This window comes from Phaenicophaeus curvirostris, chromosome 1, assembly GCF_032191515.1.
Source record: "Phaenicophaeus curvirostris isolate KB17595 chromosome 1, BPBGC_Pcur_1.0, whole genome shotgun sequence".
Lineage (NCBI taxonomy): Eukaryota > Metazoa > Chordata > Aves > Cuculiformes > Cuculidae > Phaenicophaeus > Phaenicophaeus curvirostris.
In genome coordinates, this window is record NC_091392.1 from 118,798,442 (window position 1) to 118,820,705 (window position 22,264).

A 22,264-nucleotide genomic window follows, 5' to 3' on the forward strand; every position below is an offset into this window, starting at 1 on the left:
GACTGGATGTTAAATCAAGGTTATAAAAAAGCTTACCATATCTTTTCTTACTTTCATTCTTTCCATTCCTCCCTTCCTTCCTTTTCATTCTTTCCTTTTCTTTCTTTCTTTCTTTCTTCCTTTCTCCCTCCATCCCTGCCTCCTTTCTGCTCTTTCCTCTGTCCATGTCTGGCATCTATTTGTTTTCATTTGCCATATAGGATGGGAATCTTCAGGAAAAGAAAGCCTTGAGATTCTTTTCACTTACCATCAAGCTAAGTTCCTGAAATGAACTTGGAACCACAAGGAGCAGGATCAAATGGTAAATGATAAATAAAGGCAATGTCAATATGCCACTGTTGCAAGCCAATCTCAGATGCATTTCAGAAACCTTTAGAACGTAGACTTTCATTGTTTTTCTAATCACACCTCAATAAAGCACTATGATCTTGGTAGTTACAGTCAATTTATTCATGTTTACTTTATAGAACAAACAGCAGCCATTAACCGGTATCCTTAATTGCATCCTTACTAAAATTTTAGGGGGCAAATAAAATACACATCTAGAGATAATAAGCACATGTCTGTCAGGAAGGTTTACTCATGCATGCAGACCTGTAGAAACCACTCAGTATAGAAGGGAAGCAGAGTTGGAGATTATGTCAATGCTCCCTTAAATCAAGGGATTAGTTAATAGCGGTGGTCTCTTGTACAGGCACATATTCCCTGCCATCACCATGGTGCGGTTTCCATGGTATTGCTTTGGTGACAAGTCCTGAAGAGGTGGGGAGAGACCAGAGTCGAGCGTCTGCTGGTACTATCGCACGTAAACATGGTTTACTTAATCTTAAAATGTCAAAAGAAAATGTAGAAATGTTGAGTTTGGCTGGCAATTCCAGTTATAGGTTGAACACTTGAAAGTTAGAGGTTCAGTAAATACAAGCCTTTTTACCTTGCTTGCTCTTACTATTTCCCTGCCCTTTTCCCACCAAACAATTTCCTCTCCAACCCAGCAATAAGTTGAATCATTTTTGTTCCTGTATTAGAAAGTTCTAGTGACAAATTTCAAAATTTAATAGAAAACTAGAAATGGGCAAAGGAAATACACCAGCTTGGAATTTTTTTCTTGTGAGCAAATTTGCAGAACAGTATTTGGATAACTTAAACTACAAGGACTAACAGAAAATGGAACATTACACTTAAACATATTTAGTGTCTGGGAAAATTCTTAACATGAAAAAAAATCACTTTGACTTTCTTTGAGATCACTGCATTAAGGCTGGGTTTCACTATTGAGATGGGGAAAAAATGAGAAAAGAGCAATAGATAGATTCTTTTTTCCCCATCAAAAAAAGGGTCTGAAACATAGTCTTCACTTGGAAAACAAACAAGAAATAAAGTAGACTTTGCAGGGTTGAGTAACCCTTGCTAACTGTTACTGGCACTGTACTTGAATCTAAATGAGAACTGTACTTTGGATTGATCTGTGGGTGCAACCTCTGCAGTTACATTGCAAAGGAGAAAAAAGAGTGATCTCTGATTTGATCTAAAGGCTCTAGCTTGTTTTGGAAAAGAAGTGATATGGTAGCACCGATGGACCAAATTTTAAAAAAGTCACACAATGACTCTCAAAAGCTTCCAGCCATGCACTCACCTTTCCAGACCTATATATAAATGACCTGCTGTTTGAAAATGGCGAGATCCTATGCCCCCTCTGAAGGCGACCACTTTCTGGTCTCTGGTGTTTGACGCTTGGCAGGTGGCTGGACAGCGTAGGCATCCCAAACTCACATTGGGAAGTGGCACAGGCCCCTTTCCCATGCGCCTTTCTGGGCTGTGGGACAAGCGCCCTGCTGAGAAAGCTCGTTGCTTCCTGACACAAGTCAGAGCTGCTGCAACCATTTCCTTGCGTTCTCCTTTCCCACACATGGTTTTGGTTCCTGGATACCAAAATTGTCTCATCGCTTTGTAGGTGGCAGTGCCCCTCTGCGTGTCCCAGAGGAGGGCACCAGGGAATGAAGACCGAAGCTGGGAGGCAGATTTTGGGGGAGCAATGCTCTGAACTGACCCTGCCAGAACCCCGTGCCTTCATATGGGTGAAGCATGACACCAAACCATGCTTCAGCCAGGCTTTCCCACACAAAGGCTGAAGAAGTTATTCATGCCCCCGCTTTTGCATGAGTTGAAGTCAAGAATGAAATGTTCCAAATGAGATTCATGAGACCCTGCCGTGTCTTACCTTTGAGCAATGATGCCAAGCAGGGATTTGTTATTTATCATGGACTTTTGCCCTCTAACCCTAGATACAGAGCCAAATAGTTTGAGGGACACAGGAGGGAGGACAAGGGAATACTTCAAGGCACTGCATTTAATGTGTCTTCAGTCAATGCCTGAAAAACACTGTTCTACAGAATCAGTGTGTATATAAAAGGTTGTAAGTGCAGAACCTGATTCCCTGGGTGCCACGAGGGGTTGTGCCTGAACCAATACAGAACAGTGGGTGTGAAGTGGTGCTGTGAATGCCCTGTCCTTGCCCCCGCAGACCCCAAACCCAAGCCTGTTTCACTGGCTTCCTCCAGCACCAATTACTTTTTTTCCTCTGTCCCTTTTTTCAAAATGCACTTGTCCATCTAAAAACTGCTGACGAACAGCAGGATTTTGGTTTGCTTTTGGGACCCACCACCAGTTGCAAGGCAACTCTGGAGCATCACAGGGACTTGGACATGGTGATGTGTGCTGGTGAGCACCAGATCTTGTCTCTCCAGATGATGCTCCTGCCCCTTCCTGTGCATCTGGGGGGCGGTGGTCGTGTATTGTTGCCAATGGAGTTTTGCCAGCTGAGGATCTGCAAATGAATTAGGTGTTGACTGGTGGGTTTACTTTTTATTTTTAGATTTCTGGTCCTTTGTACGCATCAGAATTACCAGACAGGTTTATCAGATTTTCTGGGTCTTTGTATTTTTTTATTTGGTAACATTATGTTGACTTGTTGACTACAGACAATCTTTTCATTTAAGGCCATAAAAATGAAATCACTGCATAGCTCCTGGGAGGAGTTGTTTATTTGGAAGAGAAACTATCTTATTAGCTCTCTGTCATAAATTAGATATATTTGTGCCTGCCACAAAACAGTTACAAATCTTTTTTTTTGCTTCTTGTTCTTTTCTGTAATGCTCCTATGTCAGACAAGATGGTAATGTACATAAATCAAATTTTATATAGCCTTCTGAACTTCATAGCAGGTGGTGTTTTGTCTTACTATACTATAGATGGAATACTTTGGGATCAAAGCATGTCTCTCTGCACCGGAGGACGCCAACAAACTCTCTCCTTCGTGACAAGTGATAAATGATTTCAGCTTTTTAACAAAGTGGCTGCCTTCACCTGGAAAATCAGAATTGGCAATGGTAATTAAAGAAGCTGCTTATATAGAGACATCAATGCTTGAGTATTATGAGCAGCCTGAGACTGCTGTGCTGTACAAAGGTGTTCTTCAGTCCATTACAAAATGGATAGATAAAACTGGCCTCTCGAGCTCTATAAACAGGGCATCGAAATAAATGGATTTGATTTACTACTACAGAGAATCTGAATTGTAATTTTACTATTATTAAACTCTAGAACATATAATTTCATTTTTTCTTACAGCATCATTTTCTCTAGAAAGTACAGCATAATTCAAACAAAATGTTCTGTGAAAATGTAACAATCTCAGAAAAAAAAGCCACAACCCAAATCCCCATACAAACAAATTAAAAAAACCCCATAATATCAGAAGGCTTGATTTTAATAATTTTGAGAAGTTCTGTTCTGAAGAAGCAAACCCCTAAACTTAATAATTTGATTCACATAATTCAGTAAACTATTGTGCCACCCTGTGCCGTGCTATAATGTATGGTACCACATCAATTGTGAAACTCTAAGCATGGCTGCACTGCACCAGGCAGAGATCCACCTGGCCATCATCACATCTCCAACAGTGGCCAGCAGTGGACACTGGCAGTGAGGAGCAGCCAAGCCTCTAGTGCAGACTGTTCCTGGGAGCAGCCTTGTACTTTGGAGCCCTCCACAGCTAGGGCTGGTGTCTGTGCTGCCCTGCCACAGTGGAGAAACACTCCTGTCCAAGGGCTCTGGTACTACAGCACTGTCTGAATGGGTTGTCACCACGACTCTTCACTCTTGTGTGAGACCTCAAAGCTGCAATTCACTGTAGGCATCAACAGGGAAGAGATTTGGATGAAGAAAGGAGGGCAGGGATTTCTCCTGCCATGCTACCTGAACTTGTGATAAGCAGCTTTAGAAGGTTTTAGATGGAGGCAGAGTACCCCCATGAGCAGATTTTCTCCCTGGAATCTCTCTGATTCCCAAAACAGTGTACTTGCAGCCCTCGCCCTAGCAAGAGGCTCCAGGCACCCCCATGGAGCAGGGATGGGGAGAGTGAGGTACTTCTGTGCTCTGTTTTGCAGTTTGCAGAGACCATCTCTGCTCCCTGGAGTCCGTCAACTTTTTTCCACTATTGTTTTGAATCCAGTCCATTCACCCTGTGGGTGAGATCAAGGATGTGACATTTTAAAAATCCCTGACACTGTAATGAACTCTCTCTTCCATTTGCACATGCCTTTCTCTCCTTCAATGGGGAATAGCCCTTCTGAGCCCTTTCTTTTCCTACCTCATGCTTTCTGCAGCTTTTCTTTCAGTGCTCTTAACCCTGTCAGACACCTTATCAGCCTGTGCAGCTCTGTCCAGCAGACAATTGATTATTGCCATTTGCCTATGGTCCGGTTCTCCTTTTATCTTCTGCCACAGCATTTTTCACAGCTCCTGTCAATATACCCCTTTCCTCTAATGATGCTGTAACTGTTCTCCTCACCCATGCTGTGCACCGTAGGTTCACGCTGATTCTTTCTCAGAGAATGTAATCTGTTGTGATTCTTACATCTTTTCCCAGATGCTGGGTGTAGCCGTGGCTCGCCAAGGCGTGTGCATCAGATGTGGTCTTTCAGTGTCTCCCAGCACAACAGACTCGGCTTGTCCTTCTGCTCTAGGGCTCTTTTCAGAATCTCTGCCCATCAGCCTCAGTCCGTCCTGGCGCACTTTGTTGCTTGGCAAATCCTAATTCCTTTCTCTAGAGTAAATTCTACTTTCCGCAGTGGTCTCCAGGCTCTGCCCCAGGCAGCAATTGCAGAGAGGCTCTTGCCAGTGTCCCCTCCCAAAGCTGTAGCTTTGGTTCTGCAGGGTGAGGGTAAACTTTCCTTTTTTGCAACTTCTATTTGAAAACACCTTATGTATTTTTTTAGCTTTTAGGTGAAGTACAAGACTCACAGTGAACCCTTTGGCTTTCTGTGATATCTCACTCCTCTGTGTCCTGAGGTTCGCCTGCAGTCAGCAGGCCCCAGGAATCTGACCAGTCACGGAGAGTGGCTGCTTTACATATGGGGTCCTTGGTCCTGCACAGCCTCAGGACTGCAGAGCATGTTTTCTTGTAGGGAGGAACCCAAATCACTCTTTTCTAAAGGCAGCAATGAGGCAGTAGTTTAAAGTGCTTTTCTCAGGCTCAAAGGTACTTAAATTTATGACCATATGAGTCTTTACTCTGCTTCTGTACACCAAGTTTGCCTCTGATTTAGACTTGCAGTTTGAGGTATATTCTATATCAGAAAGAAGTTCTTACTTGTACTTGAAAGAAACCCATAACTCCATAAAAAAATTACATCAGGTGCCAAAACTTCATGTACGTCAAAATGCATAACAAGATCTATGTAGTTTCTTATTCTAGACTTATAGTATGATGTAATAATTAACTTCATAAGTTCATTTGGACTGAATAAGCTGCAGTACTCTAAGGAATTTCAATGAGCTCCTCCTCTGCTGTGGGAACCAGAAGGCAAATCATTCAGCTGTCAAGGATCAGGTTGTGGTGGTAGCAAATTTGCACCTAGTGCAGGGCACCAAAATCAGAGCATTGCTGGCTCTCATTAGGTCAGGATCCAGCCCCTGGGCTGTCTCCTTCTCTGGTCTGAATTGCAGCAAGCCACCTTCTGCAATTTTGGCATCTGCCATCATAAACATATGTTATGCATACTGTGTGTGGGCACGTCTCTGTGGCTCTGCTCCCTCCAATTGCTGGGGCACCAGGAGTTCATCTGGGTTCAAAGGGACCTGTGTGTGTGTAAAAGTAGACTAGCATGGATTTGGGTTCAACCAGGAAGCTGTCTACAGGGACTGCCAAAAATGGATATGTTTCTGGCCCTGTTAAGTAGGTGGGAGTTTTGACTGGGGACATTTGTGGAGCTGAGATTTTATGAATTGGCCAAAATGACCATATGTCTGAAGACCTACCTGCAAAGAGGTATTAAAATGCACAGGTTTTACAGCTGAGGGCGCAGCCTGGGCATCTGACCATTCCACCATAATGACTTTTGTCCTAATAATAACTTAAATGGTTTCCTAAACATTAACTTGAACTTGCTCAAGGGGATGGCCTTCCTTAGCTTATCATAATTTCACATGAAGTACAGCATGCACATTGGAGGGTAACTGGAGTTAATGTCAATTATGAATCACCAATTTCCTGCTCTAAATAGCATTTCTTCTCAGCAACTTCACATACAGCAAACTGCCCTCCAGTTTTGACCCAAATTGTTTAGCTGAGACTGACTTTCATTTAGTGTTTCCTCTTTAAACATGATGTTTTGCACAGGGAGTGACCACAGAAGCCTGGGTGGTAGACAGATTAATTGGCTTTAATTTTTTCTAGTAAAGAGCATATAAATACGTCTCCTTCACTTTGCTTATTGCATTTTTACTGCAAGCAAATCACATCATGTATGTATTGGCAGGAATATGAAACAAAATAAGGTTGCCATTATTAGTATCTGGCTGTATCTTGCTAGGTCATTTGTGCTGCTCTAAGTGAATTTATGTGAAGGCTTTTGTCATTATAGAGATGCTGTTCAAATCACAGACCTAATTTGATGTTATACAGAGGAAGGCAACAATGCCCTTCTTAATTGAGTGGCGATACTCCTGCCCCCTTGGTAAGTGTTTTCTTTCTCTCATGCAAACTGTCCTAGAAAAGAAGCTACAGTCTGACCCTCAGCGATGTGCGAGCTACAAGGGTTATGACCCTGGCTGAAGGAAGCTACTTTAAACCACATTTAGAAACATTAACCACCAGTTGGTACTCAGGCAAAACTGCCAGTGTGCTGCTGGGTGCTGTTTAGGACTTTCTGACAAACTCTGACCTCTTGAAGAACACAAGAGACCTGAAATGGCAGAAATGTTATTGTGCTTTGGGATGGTGGGGTAGAGACACCAACTTTGGCACTTGGGGTGCACCATATATTGCCCGCAAGGGGAGATGGAGATGCAAGTGCTGGAGAAGCATGGGAGAAATTGCTAGAGACAACACATGTAGGCTGTATCCCAAGGTTCCAAACTCCACAATGGAAACCCTCGGGGCATGATTTTCTCTTTTCTACAAGAGAGCGGGGTTAATACAGCCTGCTTTTAGATGTGGCTTGGGGATTCTGTAAGACAGATCATAATTACTTCCTAATACTTGAGTGAGCATTTGACAGACTACAAGTCTTTACAGGGAGACTCCTTCTTCCACTGGGTGGAAGAAATATACTACAAACTATACGCTGCACATCAAGTGTCATTATCCCACAATGTTTGACACAAAACTTTCCCTGCAACTTTGGCAAAAACAGCAAGATATTTAGCACTGACCTGCACAGAACTATGGATATTGGTATATTATGTATCTACAGCAGATGCTTGTAAGATAATTTGAAACAACCTTAAAAGTGCAATTTGTCTACCCTAACCAACACATCCCACAGCTGGATGACTAAATCTGAACTAGACATTCTTAGCTTTCTTTGTTATTAATAGAGATAAATAGGTACTGCCAAAAGACAATTTTACCTCATCCTATCATCAGCAAGTGAACAGCCCTTTGGGCAACACCTGTTTGTGGTTTCTTCTGATAATAGGGGGAGACTAGCTGGGTGTGAGCTATCTGACTTCAGGAAGGGCAGATAAATCCCACAAGTGTGTGTTGGTCCAGATTGCTGAGATTCATAGAAACATGTTAGCTTTCCTTTCTCCATTAGATATATAGTGGCAAAGGAGATCAGAGCAGTACAGCCAGTCCCTCCAAAGGTGATAAGAACAGCGATCATGGTGGCCACAGTCTTTTCTAGGAGAAAAAGCCTTGACCTTCCAGCAGTCTGAAGGTAGAAGAAAGACATAGAAAGACATCTTTACTCCTTCATTGATGAGGGAGTTGTTTTAAGGGAGTTGAGGAGGTTGTGAAGAGGAGGGTGCTGGCCCCTTCTCCCAGGTGCCAGGGGACAGGACAAGAGGAAATGGCCTCAAGCTCCACCAGGGGAGGTTTAGGCTTAACATTAAGAAAAAACTTTTCAAAGAAAGGGTCATTGGGCACTGGAAGAGGCTGCCCAGGGAGGTGGTTGAATCACCTTCCCTGGAGGTGTTTAAGGCACGGGTGGATGAGGTGCTGAGGGACATGGTTTAGTGATTGATAGGAATGGTTGGACTCGATGAACCAGTGGGTCTCTTCCAACCTGGTGATTCCATGATTCTATGATTTTCTCATAGGGTTGAATTGCCTTTTTGTCAGTCTGCCCTCATATTGGTCTCACCCATCAACATTTCAACCAGTTGTCCGATTTCAACCAATTTTAACAGCAGAGTAAAGGCCTCAGAGAAAACTATGTTTCTAGGCAAGCTTTTGGGCACGTAAGGAGCTGTGGTGCTTAGGCATGTGTGTTGCATCTTACTGCTGTTCTGCAGAAGAACACAGAGGAACCCACAGTTTGGCAGATTGATGAGGCAAGGAGCTGCAGTGTGCTGTGATGAATATTTGCTGCAAGATGAACACATGATTGCTATCCAGTAAGGACATACTGCCCCCTGCTCAGCCAGCAGCCTTATAGGGCCTTTAAAAGCAGTTAAAAATTTTGTGTAAGGGAGAGAAGGCAAGGTGGAGCACGACACATCACCAAGAGATGCAGGTATCAGGGAGTTGGAAGTAATATAGAGGCAAAATCTGAGTAGGTAACTATGAGGGACATAGGCTTAAAAATGTGTGGGAATGCTGGCTTCTTCACATGTCTGACACAACCTCGTCATAGCTCCACGATGAGTGCAGGGGAGCCTGAGTGTGACTGCAAGCAGGCAGTGACTCTCGTTAGGAGGGCAGAGCAGCAACTTCATGCACTCGGATCACACATGTGAACCTTCCCTCATCTGACTGCTTCCCACCCCTCTCCCACAGCCATGTCTGAGCAACTGTTGGTCCAAGATCTCTCCTTGGCATACTGTTTTTCTAGTCAGGCTCTCAAGATTGTCTTTTTTAAGCACCAAAACTCCAATGCCATTTGAACCTTGTAGGCAGCACACGGCAGGGGAGCCTGACGTGACTGGGTCCCACTTATTGCTAAAGGAGCAAGGGGGAAACCGACTTCTGATCCTGCCGCAGCCACACTTTCAAGTCAGCCTAAAGTCTGAGTGTAGTCCATAGGCAATATGTCTTTCTGACTTCTGTGGTGAAATGAATAAGCAAATAGTTCAGACCCAGTTTTCACAGTTTTCTCCATAGCAGCCTTATTCCCTAGATAAAAAGGGCCTTGCTGTAATAATGACGTATGTGTAAGGCACTGAATAAACATTTCCAGAAAATTTGTCTTAACAACACACCTTTGTGGATACATAAAAACACTAAAAGAAGAGGCCCATTTAGGTTACAGAAGAATATATGTGTTTAGGTATTTAAATATCCTTTCAAAATGAATCTAAACAAATGCACCACAGAGTGACAGAAGAGATGAAAGCCATGAAGTGCCTGAACAGGGTTCTGAGCCATCTGGTCCTGCAATGATGTATCTGGTCATGTTATTTTATTTATTTGATATATTATTTACCTAATACTTACTTCGCTATTAAAATGATACAAAATACTTCCTCCAGGAATTCTGGGTACCTGTTGCCTGCATGAAGTATATATTCATGATTTAAGTGTTATGTTGCTTGTTACTGTACACTATCACTGCAGTATTTTCAGTTTCCCCTACATTTCCAACTACAAAAAGACTACTAATAGCCAAGTCCCAAATATAAACCACTCTTTATCAAGTCTATAATGGAACAAAGCCTTGTCCTTCCCTGAAACATACTCCTATACATCCTACTCCCTCTATCTGCTTGCAGCGTTATTGTGTGTGTTTATGTCCATGCGTGAGTATATATATACACTTAGAAACTGTCCTTGCATGTGTACTCCACTCATGGTCTTTGCAGACACAACTAGCACAGATGCCAAGTAGTGCCTGTTATGTTACGTGCACAATGGAGACGTGAAATCCTGCTCCGCTGAGGAAGCAACACAGTGCTTATTAATTCCAACTGGGCAAACTATTCTGACCCATTGAATTACAGGTAATGACAGTACAATGCTTTTCTGAGGACAAACATGAGTCTTATAGGTCATACAGTGGTGAAAGAAGAAAACCCGTGAATTAGGGTTGCAGGTCTGCAATGCATTTCATGTGTTTGGAACCAGAGAAGCTGGTAGAACTTGGAGAAGAGGTAGATCTCCATCTTTTCAAAATTACAGCCTGAGTCTCTGAGGGAGGGATTTGCCTCACATGATTTTATCTATTTAAAAAAAAAAAAAGGTATTTAGTTCAACTGAGCTAGGAAAATACCTTTGGTTGTTCACAGAGAGAGAACTGTTATTGATGTGACTCTGAAACTGCCCTGAACTGAAGTTAGTTCAGGATGGAAACTCTCCATTTGCTGCTGGAAGAGCCTAAATTTAGTTTTCAGGAAACTAATGTTAAGTGAGATAAACCCCCTCTAAAGGGAACTCAGAACAGAACTGATGGGAGCAGGGTACCTAAGATCTTCTGGAAATCTTACCTAATATCTGGGATCGTCTCAGGTGTCTACTTGTCTTTGAAAACTGAGCTCTGAGCTCCTGTGCTTTCCACTTTTATTTGTTTCTTTAAAATGCCTGGTTTTATGGGTGGGATTAAGTCACAGTGGTTGAGAGAAGTTGAAGATTTATGAACAGCTATGAAAAAGTTATGAGCTGTGGTGTTTTTGAGGTGGGGGGAGGCTGTGTTTGATGCTTCTACTTTTGTGCTTGTGATCACATGTAAGTTCATTCAGAAGGCCACAAACGAGAGCGTCAGTTTATAAGTTACCAGCTTGTGAGGTAAATTAACTGACAATTAACTTTTACTTACCGCCAAACATGGTCTTGAAGCTGAAGGTAAAAAATGGAAAGCCACTTCTAGTTTATGAAAACTTTTTAGTCCACATCTGCAGATTTTCCTGTATTAGGAATTTGTAGCTATGGTAGGAAACTGCTGAGCATTATTTCACAAAAATACCCCTCCTTGAGGTATTGTTGATAGATGTTCAGTATTTAAAATATGCCTAGAGCCCAACAAACAATTAATACTGACATTGTCATCTGTAGGTGATGCAAAGATAAAAAACCTAAGCTGAACCCGTAAAAAACTTAAGCATCATGTTCAGTAAGGACCATGAGTAGTATATCTACTGTCTCCCAGAGGATTTAATCCAGGGACTACTTAGCCAGGCCTTTGTCTTGCACATGGCAGATCCTTAGTGTAAGCAACTGGAGTGTGTGAGGTACTTCCTTGCCTATGGAAAAAGAGAGAAAACCTGACAGCACAATGACCAAAGGGCTAAGAGCTTTAATTTTAAAAGAGGATGTTGGCTAAATTTAAAAACATTGTTATGTGTAGTCTGTTTGTTTAAGGTAAGTGTAATACCAGAGCATCAGTGACTGCAGTTACAGGAAAACAAAGATGCTGGTGATCTCTGCCATCATCTAGCTTAGGCAATTTTGGTGGCATCAGCAAGGGGGGCAGAGAGCTGGTACACTTAGAGTTGGTGAGAGAAACCTAGGGTTGCCTTAAGAGGCAGTACAACATAAACACTGAAAATGAGGGGAAAAAATAAGCAGCAAAACTCACATCCTGAGAATCTTGGTCCTAAGTGGATCATTTGTTGATCCCACCAGCCAAACCTGGCTCTGCCATAAAGCAAGCCAAAGAATGTCTCCTTTATTGTTTCCATGATGCTTACTCATCTACAAGCCGTTCCTCTTTTAGATTATTCTATTTTTAAGGCATAATTCCCATCTGTTCTTTGATCTTATACCACATAAGACATTTCGCTAATAACATCATCCATCAAATACCAACTTTCCTTTAGAGTTCAAACACAATCGACACAGGACCCTGTCCATCTGCTGGCCAGTGCCTCTAAACAGATCCAGCTTGTGAATGGCCAGCTATGTCACCTATTTTTTAATTAAATGGCTAAGGTCTGTGCTTCCCCTAATGCTGCAGGATGATTAGTGGGACCTTCAGAGGGGAGTGAAAATTCTCTTCGTGGAAGAGGAAAAGAGGGCTTGGTGCATCCAAAGCAGCAATGTGCTTGTTGCAAGTGGGATTTTCCAGTGGATGGGGTCTGCCTTCAGCCCCTCAAGGAAGTTTTGCATATATGATTTAATGTTTATATAAAGGGTTTGAAGGATAACCGTTTTTAAACCTGGCATTCTTCAGAGGAAGGTGGGTAAAGTGGTAAGATAATGTTTGTTTGAAATCCTAAATAGCTTCTGTAATCAAACTTCTGAGTTTATTTGAGAGGAATTTCGGGGCAGGTTATCTGAATCATCAGAACTGCAGATTTACAGACAAGTATCTATACAGAAAATGCTTGTCTGCTCACCCAACTGGAGAGCCCAGGAATGTCAGGTGATTTAGGGGACCAATCGTAGTGAAGCAGCGCAGCTTGAATTAAGGATGTCTGAGGTCAATCACAGTTAAAAAGAAAAAAAAATGGGAAAACCTGCTGGAAAAGAGTAGATTAATGAGCAATCCAGGGAAAAAGTAGTTTTTCTATGGATGTTTTCCAAGGGAAGATATAATATTTTTTTAAGTTGTTACTTTCAGATTCTTCACTTAACACTGTTACCTTGCTTCTCAGTGATTTGCTTAATCTTGCACACAGTGCATTTGTTTGGGAAGGAACGTTGTTCAAGATTTCTATTCCCTTGGCTTGCACACACCACAGCGTATGTGTCTCCAGATCTGAAACAATAATAACAACAAAAAAGCACCTACATTTCCTTCTATCTCCTGACTTGCCAATAATAATAAGTCCCAGCAGAGGGGAGCTTGGCTGGTGGTGTTTCGTGATTTCTCAGATAACAAGAGCTTCACATTTCTGTGGAATTCCCATTTGCCAGTGAGCTGCTGCTGCCGCTGCCCTGATTGATATATGACTGCAATGGCACTTTTCCATTTGACATTCCCTCTCTCTCTCTCCCTGACTTAAACAACAGCCCTAACTTTTGTGTGTAGCAAATATAAAAGGCAAGCCATGTGACAGAAGGACAGAAGAACAAAAGCATTTGGAAGTAACAGGACCTCTTTTTTAGCTCTCTGAAGGCTTTGAGGGGAGGAAAGAGCAGTGCATTTTCCAGAGGTAAGCAAGAAAAAAGAGATTCCTCCCAATTTTGAATATTATATGGACTCGAGTGTTTAATCTCTGTATCTGACAGATGCATGCTTTCCTTGTATGATTTTTTAAATTAAAATGTGTTGATGTGGAGTCGACACAAGGAGACGTATGTCTCCTTCTCATCCTTGTAACTTTAAATTTTATCTCCTGTCTGACGGATGCCTGTAGAGAGTCAAATAGGTAGCCCAGTGTGCTTCTGAACTACTTGGTTAAAAATATTTTCTTGTGGCGACGCTGGGCTCATGTCTGTAGCTCTGTGCTGGTCCTAGTTGTGTATCTGCTCATTTGGAGTGAATGGACATGCTGGACTCTGCCCTGAATTCATCAAGAGAGAGCTGGTATCGCCAGCGCCCTCTTTGTCCCATTACAATAGGGCTCTATGAACACAGGCAAGCCTGCTAGTTTAAAGCTGGGCTGTTTACTTTTATCACTACTTATGCATGCTGTTCTCTTGCCAGTCATCTGCTGGAGTGCTTAGAATAATTTGAAACAACAGGCAGCATTTATTTCTAGCATTGTGTGTCATGCTTCACAGGAGCATTCTTAATTTGCACATTATTATTTATCCAAACTTCTGGGAAGATTTACTATGAACTGGATAGCACTGGTTACGGATTAGGGCAGATTTTATATACACTTTCGATTGGCTGAAAGCTATGAGGAAAGCCATGGTGTTTGCCTTTGCTGTAACTCCAAGGGGTATATTTAGTAGGTAGCCAACCCCATCAGCGCAACACGTAATGCAGTGTGGCTCTGCAGCCGGTAGCTGACATGGGAGGATGCTGCAGGACCCCATACTGCCTGCTGAAGGAGAGAGGGAGGCTGCCCTTGTGTGCTGGCAGATCATTTTGCTGTGTATCAGCGTCAGAGGCACGAGCATCTGTGCCTTTGGGACAAAAGAAGAGTTTCACTGTTATGAGGCGTGGGAACGGACGCTGCCCCGAGAGAGCCCAGATGAGGAAGAAAGCCTCATATCCCTGATAGGATTCAGGTAAGTGAATTCAACCTATAAAAGTTCAAATTAATGGGTCTAGTAGTGAAAATCACAATAACAAAGATGAACCATGTAAAGAGCAATCTCAGTACTTTGTTAGCTAATTGCTGTAATGTCAGTAAAGCTGGCTCACACAGAATGTGTTTTAAGGGGGTAATTTTCTTGTGGTAAATCTGAAATTGTATGACAGTGAATATGTACTGACTCCTGTGGGACTGTCAGGTAGATTTCTTATCCTACCCCTCAAGTTCATTTAATTTTCTCCCATAGCCTTCCCATAACAGATCTTATTTGTTTCTGCCTGGGACGGGCAGCATGACAAGTAACTTGTTACAGTTCCTGCAACTCTTTAAAGACGCAAAGGACAGATAAACAATAATTTAAAACCAACAGTGGGGACAAATTCACTTTAAACCAGTTCCTTGTTGCAAAGTTATTTTCTAACAGAAGCAATGCAGCTGCCTGGTGGGATGAATAAATGCAGATGTAATAATCACAGTGTTGTTATTTGTCCCTCCTTAAAAGAACATCTATATTTTAGGACCTCTATTTTTTTCCTTTTGATTTAATAATGGTGCTCACTTTTGTTTGGGTTCTGGGTCTTTAGTCATATCTGTGAGCAGTTGTACACATGAATAATTTCCTCAATGTTAATAGAACTATTTGGTGAGTAATTATCAGCTTGAATAAGAGTGACTTACATGTACATTGTCATGCTTTTGCTGGAATAATGAAATCTTATTTGCAACACTGCTATTATAAGAAGATGTTTTAAGATTTTCCAGTTAAAAGTGAATGTGGAAGGAATAGGTATTTCAGACTTACTTACAAAATAAAATGCAATTTGATTTTGTGAAGGGGTACAATCAGGGGCTGCAGCTGATTACTCTAGTTACAAGCTCAGATCTCTACCTCAAGGTGTCCCATATAGGTTTCCTGGGCTTGTGCAGCAGCTGGTTTTGATCAGATGCCTGTACACTGATGATTTCCCATTGCAGAGTAGGATACTTATTATGGACGGTCTTGTGTACTGTTTGCAGTAGTGATATCTACACATGGTTGATCACCACAAAAGCCACCTGCCCCACAGGAACAATCCCTCATGGGCCATCAAGGCTTGCGATAGCATCTGTATGTTCTTGCTTGCTTGAGTTGCCAGAACTGCAATCGTTTTGCCCAGGTGGGAGAAGAGTGAGCCACCTCCTAGGGGGTTGGCATCAATGCCTATGGTGACACATTTGACAGGAGTCCTCCTGAAGTCAGCTTCATTCCTCATTTCCCCTGGGGTCCTCTTGCTACGCCCCCTTGCTGGCTTGTCTGCTCTCAGGTGCACTCGGCAGTGTTCAATATTGTTCTTGGACCTCAAAGGGAATTGGCTCTCTATGGTGCAAAGCTTGCATGAAGCCACTGAGGTATTTGTTTTGCAATAAGTGGCAGATTATTTTTTTAACTGAAAATAAAAGAAAAAAACTTCCTTCCCCCCACTCTATCCCTATTACAATTATAAATTTAACATAGTTGTATTACAAACACTACTAATTATTCTGCCTCTAATGTCCTGCTGAGTATGTGGAGAGACTTGTCTCTATGAGTTTTGCTACATGAGACCACACCACAGACCCATGTTATTTGAGTAATGCACCTCTTGAGTGTGGCTGGAAGTGGCCACATCAAAGAAAGACAGAGACCCTGCAGCTACCGGGTAAGTTTCTGTGGGGAAGGATTTTTCCCCAACCCTATCAACAGAACCCCTAGAGTCCTGAAAGTTTGTAATGCTTCCAAAATCTCTTTAAAAATAAAACCCTTACAACTGTACCCCTCCCATACTGAACAAGTCCTTTTGCTGAGCCTGGCTAAACTTTTGCCCTCTGTGATATCTTGTTCCACTGGATCATTGTCGTTCGTGTAAACATATGTTTCTTTTCATCAGTGTTAAATGTGCAGCCTCTTAGCTCCCCTGCCCTTCTCCACATCTCAGTATATCGGGATGGGTAGAATAGCCATGCCCAGATCACCTGTTTTTCCTGCTGTCTTGCTTCTTGCTGGATGGCCCTTTTGTTGAAAGTCAACTCAATGGCAGGAGAAAGATTTAGTTGGGTCAGGTTAGTTCATTTGCACAAGTCTCCCTCGCCAAGAGCACCCCACTTTATCCATGCTTCTGTGCATGCATATGAAGAGATGCTGCAGTCTCTGCCGAGTACGATCAGCTGTTATTTCCTTTTTATATGTGTCAGTGTGGAACATATTAAAATTTCTCAGTAGTGGTATGTTAAGAATCCCTCTGATGCCCCACCTCTAACTTAGCAGAACAATAAAAGCAAGGTTGTAGTAAGCCTTTGAGCAGCTGGTCGTCTATATATTCCTTCTTTTTTCACATAATCTAATTCAGACTATTATCCGGGTAGCAGTGGCACTGTCACTTCCAGACACCATCAGTCCTTGTCCTGTTTGCTGGAATTTCATGTCATGGCACAGAGATGCTTTCTATCACAGACGAATGTAGCCTTTCTTCTGATGTCAGGGTAGTGGCCTGCTGATGCCACGGAGACACCGCTCCCAGGAATTCCACCACACTGATATTTTTCAGCTTCTCTTTGTTATTTTTCTATTTGCATCAATCATTGTTACAGCTTACACTTCTTACATTTATGAGCTTATCATTACTGAGCTGCAAACTGTGGCGATCCGGCAGTGTGGAGGCGGCACAGGTTATATTTCCCTTTAAGGCATGTGCATTGAGGATCTAAGTTAATGCCTCAGCTCTGGTTTGGCAAAGGTTAAGCATACCATGGCAGTGACAATCACATTACTGTCATAGCAGCACGACTCAAAGAGAGTGGGACCTAGGGGAACGCTGTTCCTCTGGTTAGAAGACATAAAATTGTTACTATGAGCCAAATATTTGTTCCCCATTTATCAGAGGCTGAGGTATATGGATGATGATACAAATTTTGCCTGTGTATAAAGGAAGAGAGGATTTTGTCACTAGGGTCAGAAAAGAGAGGAAATCCCTTTCAGTGGTCAACTATCTCCAGCATACATAGCCCACTCTGCTGGTCCTGGTGCCAGGATGTCTTTACTTAGCATTAAAGAATAAGAAACTCATTCCTACCTCTCCACCTATTTATAACGACAGCCCTTTGAGTTCTTTGGAAAATACATTAAATCAACCTCTTATCATCAAGCAAGCAATACAGTAAAAGATAGAGAACAAACCCCACCCACCTGCTTGTAACACTCCAGCAGGTAAAGGACACATGCCCGAATGCCCTAGAACTCTCAGCAACTTGTCATTTGGCCAAGAGTCATTTTGCCTCATGTTGGGTCATAAGACTAAAGTAGAGGTAATTACTGAAGCAAATCCTATAGCTAACGCTTTGCTGGGAATACTTGCACTTTAGCCAGCAGCCACCCTTGCTGGTTTGCCTCCTGAATGGGATGGGCAGCTCAGCTCTGCACCCGGTGCTTCACTGAGGAGAGATCTCATCCAGCACCCTCTTGATGAGCAAGGTGAAAAATGTATTCCTCTCAGTTCCCACCTCAGCCTCATGACTACTCTGATATTCAGCAAGACACAAGAATAACGAAAGAATCCAAGGTTGGCAACACCTTGCCATCAAAAGGCTCTACTAGCTCATTAGAGAGAGATCCCATGCATCCCCCTAATCAAGCTATTTAAAGTTTCCTAGAAGCAGGAAAAGGAAAGAATAAATATACAAGCGCTCTTTTGTCCACCAGCAGTTATTCTTTGTGAATGTAATAAAACCTTTTCTCCATGTTAGCCTGTGCCTGTCTGCTGGCAAGGCACCAGCTTGCAGTACCCACTAGAGTTTGTTATTTCAATTGCCTAGCTGGAAGGCACTGTTAGCTCCCCTTCTCCTAAGTACCTGAAGGACTGGAAATACTCTTCAAAACTTCAAAAGGGGAAGGAAGCTCAGCCAGCTCAAGTGCTGTTCAGCTTAATTTGTTCCACCTCATGTACCAGGTCCCTGCCGCATGAACACTTATGGGGGCCTTGCCTGAGACACCCCATCCAAGCCCAGGGAACCAGTCCCATGTATGATGATGCTCCCAGAGGTGTTTACAGCAGTACCTTCCATTATACTTGCTGTAAGTACTATGTTGTTTCTTATGTTTCAAATACCACAGTCTTCCTATTTTTTTAATCTTCTAAAAGTCACAGGTACTTTTCTGAAATATTAAAAGACTTAACAAAGCCTCACAGCAGAAAATGATGTGCAGGAATTTCTCCCAACTACCATCAGCATGTTTGATATTTCGACTGCTCAGAGGTAGTGCCTGTTTTCTCTTCTTGGTGTTTTTTTTTTATTGGACAATGCTCTGCAGTTGCTGACTGGCAGGAGGTAGGAGAGCACAACCTAAGATGTGCTTCTATTCTGTGGACACCCAGATGAAAGGCTTAAATCCCCTCTTTTGAGCTTGTTCTCTTTTCTGCTACTATTTTCCTTCCCCCCTCCTCTTGCCCACCAAGCTTCTGCACAACTGGATGTCAGTGGGGCAAATGCTGATTTAGCACAATGAGGCCTCAGGGAAGCATTTCTCTTATTTAGACCTGTTAGAAGCTTACTTAAAATATGTAGTTTGGTATTTACCCTGACTGAGGAGGGGAAGAAGCCTGTTAAAATACTGCATGGAGGCATTTCATAAACAACTGGAGTTCTCTGTGTTCACCTGCTGCTTCCCAGCTGCCACATTGCTGCTTGGTGGCTTTATCAGGTGTTTTGAAAGGTGGTCACAAAGCAGACTGAGGATTTTGATAGCACATATATGAGACCAGCTACTTCACTGCTGGAATAGAAATGGCCACAGTAAAATAAGGAGGAGACAGTTCCATTTATTTACAGAGCCAGAACATGCACTGGAGCTGATAAAGCCTCTGAGTTGATTCAACAGAAAGAAGGATGAGGCGCAGAGTCTTAGATCATCTCTCCTACCAGATAAACTGTTCTCCTGACTTGCTCAGATAATCACTTGTATGATCTTTGTCCCACGGGACACAGTGCTTTCCAAGTGGTTCATGGGCATGGTGCTGGTTGTTGCATGGGCCGAATGCCAAATGAGGGTTGTGGAGGCTGGAGGATGCCTGGGAACAGACCATGCCATGCATACCAACCACAGGGCTAGAAAGCCACGCCAGGGGGGCTTTAGTTTCCCAGCAGACACCTTAGAGTAAGACTTGAGCTGTGGGCATGCAGAACAACACGTGGCTTTGGGAGAGGATTACCCATTCACAAGGGTGGCCCCAGCAAAAGGACAGTCCAGCCATGAAATGTGTATGAATGTGGGGCAGCTCTATATACAGCCAATCACCCAGCTGAGATCCTAGCAATTCATTTCAGGAGCAGAAACAATGGTTCCCCAAGTTTCCTAAAAGCACAGATCTGTTATTCAGAAATCTGGGTGATGGGTTGCCATGGGCAGTGCTGCCCCATGCCCTGGGCTTAGGTACTGGAGATCGTCTCCAGCATAGATCACTCCTCCTTGCCTTCCCATCCCTACTCCCTTTCATGGCCCTTTTCGGTCAACACAGTTGTTTCCATTCCAGTCCAGATCTCGGAGTGCAAAACCCTCAAATACTCGCCCTTCTGGCCTCAACTTTTCCAGGTTAGAGAAAGATTTTGAGAATTCCATTTTGGTCTCATTAAAATCTTTGAGGAATTTTTTTTCAGGAGAGCAGCGGCAAACAACACGCACACACATATGTATGTGACACTTTTTTAGGGCTGGAGTTTGGAGAAACTGAGTAGTCTTGTAACTCTTCTGTTTACATAACAAATTCAGAATGAGGGAACCACATGGTAGAATCCAAGTAATTGTGTTTACTAAATATGCACAGCATGCAAGGCCAGGCTTAGTTATATATACACGCTGCTGCTCCAATGGGATTTTGGCAGCTTCCAAAATGTAAAAGGCATTGAGTGACTTGAATTGTACCCTCATTGTCAGGCAAGAGTCTCAAACACGGAAAATGCACAGCAAATGAAAGCCAAGCTGAACATACGTGCAGTCTAATTCTGGGGGCTCAGGGGCAGGGAACAGCTAAATAGAAGTACAACATAAATTAGCTTTTCCATTGCTCCTTTCCTACCTTCCAGGGTAAAGTGGTGCAGATCCAATAGGTCTTTGGAGAATTGCTCAGCTCTTTATTTTTTCTGAGATACATAGCAAAAAGGGAATTTCTGTTTATGTTCTCACAAAGTGACTGGCTAAATAATTCCAGATGATGGAATTTTCTTCTGTCCTTAAAGCAAAACAAGAGATTAACCTTCATCACTCTTAAAATGATACTAAGACTGTGATAAGAAATCTTTATTTCAGCATTCAAAAAAGCAGTTAATAACAGCATAAAGTTGGAAAAAATAACCTTTGCTCTGCCCCTATGTCCATGTGCAATATAGTCTTGGACAGCATATTCCTACAGTTGTTTTTGGGGATGATTTCTAATTTCCCTGCAGTTTTTAGGTAACACCTCTAAGGGCTTTTAGCATGTTATGTCTCTATGAATTCCTGAAAACTATTTATATGGGAAGGGCACTAGAAACCTATTTCTAACAACATGTAATGCCCACATCAGTGAATTCCGAAAAAAAATTTAAGTACTGGTTTTCATCCGCAGCTAAGCCAAATATTTTTGTAGCCAATTCTCAGTCTGAGAATATGAAGTCACCTTTCCATCTTTTTCTCTACAGGATACTGTAAGGAGGAAACATTTTAGCTTCCTTTTTGTTAGCTTGGCAGATGAGCTGTTTACCACAGTTTTTCAAATGAAAAGAAACTGAGGAAACCCCATCTTAAATAAAAGAAAAGAAATTCTATGTGAAATTGCTGATTTTGATAAAAATGTTTGTTTTCCAAATGAAATAAAATGTCATTATAAGTACAGCTATGATGATTAATGATTGCAGGTGTACTTGCTTCTGGTTTTGGAAAGAAGGGTAGCCTGGAAGATACATGGGTCACTCCTGATGTCATGTACTGTCTAGGATTTTATAATTCGGACAGCATTTCAAAAGCAATGCAACCCTTCTAAAAAAAATTGAAAGAATGCTAATTTAAAGTGAAATGCCATTACACAATATTGGCAGGAAATGGAAAATGGCTGTCAACATACTTCATCGTGGTGATGTACTCAAGTGAAAATACTTAAACATTTTTTTGCAAATCAAAAACCTACACACTAACTTCTGTGTTTTGAAATGTCCCTGTGATAATTTTTTTCATATATCTCAATTATATATGGCATATGTACTCGAAAAATATATCTTTATGCTTCACATACGTATGTCAGAATATACTGGGAAGTACAAATAACCTAGTGTTGTCCTCAGTCCTGCTTCCTATATCTACACACTTGTTTTGCCAATATGTCTGTCAATAACTGTATACAGGTTTTTCACAAAAGAGGGATCACATTTACATCTGTGATCTCTCTTTTTACTAACAAATAAGTGATAAAAGTACTTTTTTCTTCTTTCAAATTTTTGCTACTGAAGCCCGCTACATTTCTTAACCAGAGAAGTGTTATGGCAATTTCAAAAGACTGTGAAAGTGTTAATAAAATACTTTTTATACTACGCTGTGCTTATTCTAAACAAGGTACAGACATCTTCCTTTTCTCACAATTATCCCTCCTTCTTCCCAGCTTTCTCAGAGTGTTTTCATGAGGCAGACTCTATGTCA

General features: G+C 42.1%; 1 protein-coding gene across 2 annotated transcripts in view; it reads left to right on the forward strand.

Moving 5' to 3' along the window:
- NDP (norrin cystine knot growth factor NDP) overlaps positions 1 to 22,264 on the forward strand; it is a 34,921-nt gene that overhangs the window by 2,159 nt on the left and 10,498 nt on the right. Inside the window, exons 2-4 of one of the 2 annotated variants that reach the window (XM_069872797.1) lie at positions 695 to 805; positions 13,487 to 13,533; positions 14,279 to 14,560. The gene's annotated coding sequence lies outside the window, so the exon portion shown is untranslated. Of the gene's footprint in view, positions 1 to 694; positions 806 to 12,647; positions 13,534 to 14,278; positions 14,561 to 22,264 lie in introns of those variants that run through there. The other variant, XM_069872786.1, reaches the window with a different exon arrangement.